This window comes from Corapipo altera, unplaced genomic scaffold (genome assembly GCF_003945725.1).
Source record: "Corapipo altera isolate COAL_440 unplaced genomic scaffold, ASM394572v1 48084, whole genome shotgun sequence".
NCBI lineage: Eukaryota > Metazoa > Chordata > Aves > Passeriformes > Pipridae > Corapipo > Corapipo altera.
Window position 1 is genome coordinate 46 of NW_020887067.1, and position 4,401 is coordinate 4,446.

A 4,401-nucleotide genomic window follows, 5' to 3' on the forward strand; every position below is an offset into this window, starting at 1 on the left:
GTGCCTGAGGAGGGGGTAGAACAAGGGCTGTGTCCAACTGTGCCAGGAGGGCTGTGCTGGGCAAGGAGGAGGAGGCTGCAGAAAACAGTGGCACTGGGGAGGTGAGAGGAACAGGGGGAGAGACCTTGTGCCTGCCCACACTGGGCAGGAGCTGCCCCAGGATGGCAGCTCTGAAGCACTCCCAGGATGTCCCTGCGAACAGGAAGGGAAGACTGGATCTGAAAATGAAACCTGAAAAGCAGAGAGCAGGAGTGTCATGGTGTCACTGCAGGAGAGTTCCAGTCCTGCAGCAAGGTCACAGAAGAAGTGACCCAGTCCATGCCTTGCCCTCAGAAGATCCCACAGCATCCTGGAGATGCTGGAAGGGAACCCAGCTCTACTTCACAAGTTGCCAGGGCCTGTCCCTGCCTGTGCTCCAAGGGTTTCCAGCCCCCAGGACTGTGCTCAGAGAGCACTCAGGCCTTACAGTGAGAAAGGGGCTCAGGAGGACAGTGTGGAAGTGGCAAGAGAGCAGCTCTGCAAAGACCAAGCCCTTCGGCTCCCTGACAGTGCTGCTGGGCTGGGATTATTGTCCCCTTCCCCTTTGCAAATACACCCTGTCCTGCAGTGTGCTGTCTTTTAGGAACATCTAAGAAACAGGATCTTGGACAAAGAAGGCACGACAGATTCATTTATTTTGTTTAAATACTCTGAGCACAATTCATCCTTTATACATCTTGGGGTCAAATTCAATGAGTAGACACTAAATTAGAAGGCAGATGCATAATAATATATCATTGCAAAGAAAATTCTTTCAAGAAGGACCTGATGAACTCCATGGAAAACCTGAGCAGGAAAGCTGGGCCATTAGTGAGTTCGGTTCTGAATGCTACATAGCAGAAACTCGGCAATTTATTGCTCCTGAAAAGCATCCAGTCATCATTTTTCTCAGGGCATCCTTGAGCTCCTGGTTCCTGAGGCTGTAGATGAAGGGGTTCAGTGCTGGAGGCACCACCGAGTATAGAACTGACACCACCAGATCCAGGGATGGGGAGGAGATGGAGGAGGGCTTCAGGTAGGCAAATATGCCAGTGCTGGCAAAGAGGGAGACCACGGCCAGGTGAGGGAGGCACGTGGAAAAGGCTTTGTGCCTTCCCTGCTGAGAGGGGATCCTCAGCACAGCCCTGAAGATCTGCACATAGGAGAAAACAGTGAAAATGAAACAACCAAATCCTAAACAGACACTAACCCCAATGAGCCCAAGTTCCCTGAGGTAGCCTGAGTGTGAGCAGGAGAGCTTGAGGATGTGTGGGATTTCACAGAAGAACTGGTCCAGGGCATTGCCCTGGCACAGGGGCAAGGAAAATGTATTGACTGTGTGCAGCAGAGAATAGAGAAAGCCAGTGGCCCAGGCAGCTGCTGCCATGTGGGCACAAGCTCTGCTGCCCAGGAGGGTCCCGTAGTGCAGGGGTTTGCAGATGGCAACGTAGCGGTCGTAGCACATGATGGTGAGGATGGAATACTCTGCTCCAAGGAAGAAGAAAAAGAAAAAGGTCTGTGCAGCACATCCCATGTAGGAGATGGTTGTGGTGTTCTGGAGGGAATTGTGCATGGCTTTGGGGACAGTAGTGCAGATGCAGCCCAGGTCTGTGAGGGAGAGGTGGAGCAGGAAGAAGCCCATGAGGGTGTGCAGGTGGTGGTCACAGGCTACGGCGCTGAGGATGAGGCCGTTGGCCAGGAGGGCAGCCAGGGAGATGGCCAGGAAGAGCCAGAAGTGCAGGAGCTGCAGCTCCCTCCTGTCTGAAAATGCCAGGAGGAGGAACTGGGTGAGGGAGCTGCTGTTGGGCATTTGCTGCCTCTGGCCATGGGGAGCTGTTCATGTCGGAAATAACAGTGACAAGTTAGGGTAGAACATTCTAAGAAAAATCAAAGCTGCTTTCCAACACTCCTCTCTCACTCTTCCATTGGTTTTCCTTTACTAGGAGTCTCTCCTTCAGCTCCAGGGCTGGAGCCCTGCTCGGGGCTCACTACATCTTCCATAAGGAGCAGACCCTCTGCCCACTGGCTGTGAGGGCTCAGCCCTGCTCTGCACTGCTGAGGTGATGGGCATGGTGGGCACAGGGGCCCGTCCTGGTGTTCAACTGTGTCAGATGAAACTGCTCCCAGTGCAAAAGGGCTTGTCAGCATCTGCACTCCCAGTTTCTGAGAAAAACCAGGACAGCAGAAGGCAGTGTCACAGCTTTGTTTTGTTTGCTTTTTTTTTCTCAATTCCCTCATCTCTCCTGAGGAGTGTTCCTGGATGTCAGAACCCTTCACTACTTCTGATGCACTCAGGGAGAACAGAGCAGGTCTGCCAGGCAGGAGGATTGTCTGGGGACAATCCTCCAGGGAGGATTGAGGGGAGATGGTCTGTCCCTCTCTCTTGTTCCCAATTGCCCTGGCTTTGCTCCTTCCTGAGATGGACATTGATCACACTCCCAGTTTGGTCTGAAAAGCCACCAGACACTGTTGAGAGCAGAGGGATCCATCCCAGACCCCTCAAGGTCTCAGCCTGTCTCAAGGGCTCAGCACTCACTTGGAGCCAAGGACACCCATGGCTCATCTCCCCAACCCAAAAGCATCTCCTGGCATGGGCACAGCAGCTCTGCCCCTCTCCACTGGGGCTTTCAGAGAACACAGCTGTGCTGGGAGGATGATTTGCATTCTCCAGGGCAGCTCCCAGCTTGGAAGGACACCTCAGAAAAGAGCCAAGTGTCCTAATGACGGGGTCTGATTGAGGGAAAAAGAGCTCCTTACCCAGGCCCACAGACTTCACTGCCCACACCCCACAGGGCAGAGGGCAAGTGGAATGTCTGATTCCCAGGGACACACCTGCTGAGGGGAATCCCAGGATCAGTGTTGGACTGTGTGGCTTGAACTGCCCTGCCCAGTGAGCCTGAGTGAGAGAAGGAGGGAACAACCTCAGGACCAGGGGCAAGCTGAGAACCAAGGAAATGCACAGGGAGGGTCCAGCTGGGAGAGGCCAGAGCAGAGCCCACTGGGCACTCAGGGCAGTGTCACCCTGAGCCAGCTGTGCCACCTCCCAGACACCAACAGTGCCAGCAAGTTGTTCTCAGCCCTGGGCAGCTCCTCACAGTTCCCTCTGCAGTTCAAACCAGCAGGTATGTGGCTTGATAGCCTGAGAGAAATCTCTCTTTGGACTTTCCCCTTGAAGTATCCCCTGGAAAATATCCTGGGGTGTTCTGGTTCTGTGAGCAGCCCTGTCCCATGAAACTCTCACTGGATAGCAGAAGAAACCTGCCCTGCCCTGCCAGGCTTTGCTCTTTCCACCCCTAGCCTCTGCCCAGCCCTGAGGGAGCTCCCCAGCCCGGCTGAGAGCTACCCCTGGCAGTGGCAGAGCTCCTGCCCCAGCACAGCCCTGGGCTGCAGGACCCTGCTCTGCAGGACAGCTTGGGGCAGCCTGGGTGGCATAGCCTGGCTTCACAACCCTGCAGCCATCCCTGGGAGAAGGGAACCCTGCTGGGATGTGCCTGGGATGGTGCAGCAGGGAGTGGGATGTGCCAGCGTTACATCTTTGCACCAACTGCAGACACATTGCCCTTCATGCTGACTCACCGTGAGGAAGATTGGAAAGATTCCTCCTCCAGTGGATCTTCCTCTCAACTTCCCTCACAGCTCAGGCTGTGTGTAACCTCTCTCTGCCTTGCTTTTGTGCCCTGGGTGCTGCAGGCAGTGCCTTCAGCCCTGCTGGGCTGTGCAGAGGAGCTGCTCACCAGCAGAGCTGTCTCTTTGAAGCTCTTCTTGCTTGCCAGGAGCTCCCTGTGTGCCAGGAGCCCGGCCCAGCTCAGCAGCACAGCAACAGCCCCAGGCATTTCATGACCCTCAGGGGGTTTGAAGTTGTTTACATGAGACTCAGTCCCTGAGAGGAAGTTCAAACAACTTCTCAAGAACTCAAAATGAGTTTGAAAGACTTAAGTTTCATGTACTGTTAATGGGTCGCACTGAGGGACACAACTGAGAACGTGTCCCCAGGTTCCAGTTAGAGCAGAAAACTGCAGACAGTGATGACAAGGATGGACAAGCAAGGGAAAAGTGGCTCCGATGCTGAATAAACCTTGATTTGTTTCCTTATTCCAGAGGACCAAGCCCTGACCCCCAGCTCCTGGGAAGGCAGATCCTGTCCCTGCCTCATTCCTCAGGGCTCTTCCTGGGGCACTGGGATGTGGGATGTGCAATGCCAAGGGCAGGACCATGAGGTGGCACCTGCCAGGCTGCTGAGCAGGGACAAGGAGGCCATTAGGCCCCAGGGCAGCAAGGGGCACTCCCCTCCTCCTGGTATCAGGGGCACAGACAGCAGCCATGGCCAAAGGCCTGCAGAAGGTGGCTGTGTCAGGGCCTTTCAGCTTCTCCCCATCCCTGTCT

The 4,401-nt window shown here is 54.9% G+C and overlaps 1 pseudogene; it reads right to left on the bottom strand.

The window, feature by feature from the left end:
* Positions 1-773: 773 nt before the first annotated feature.
* LOC113941454 lies at positions 774-1,834 on the bottom strand (annotated as a pseudogene).
* Positions 1,835-4,401: the final 2,567 nt, after the last annotated feature.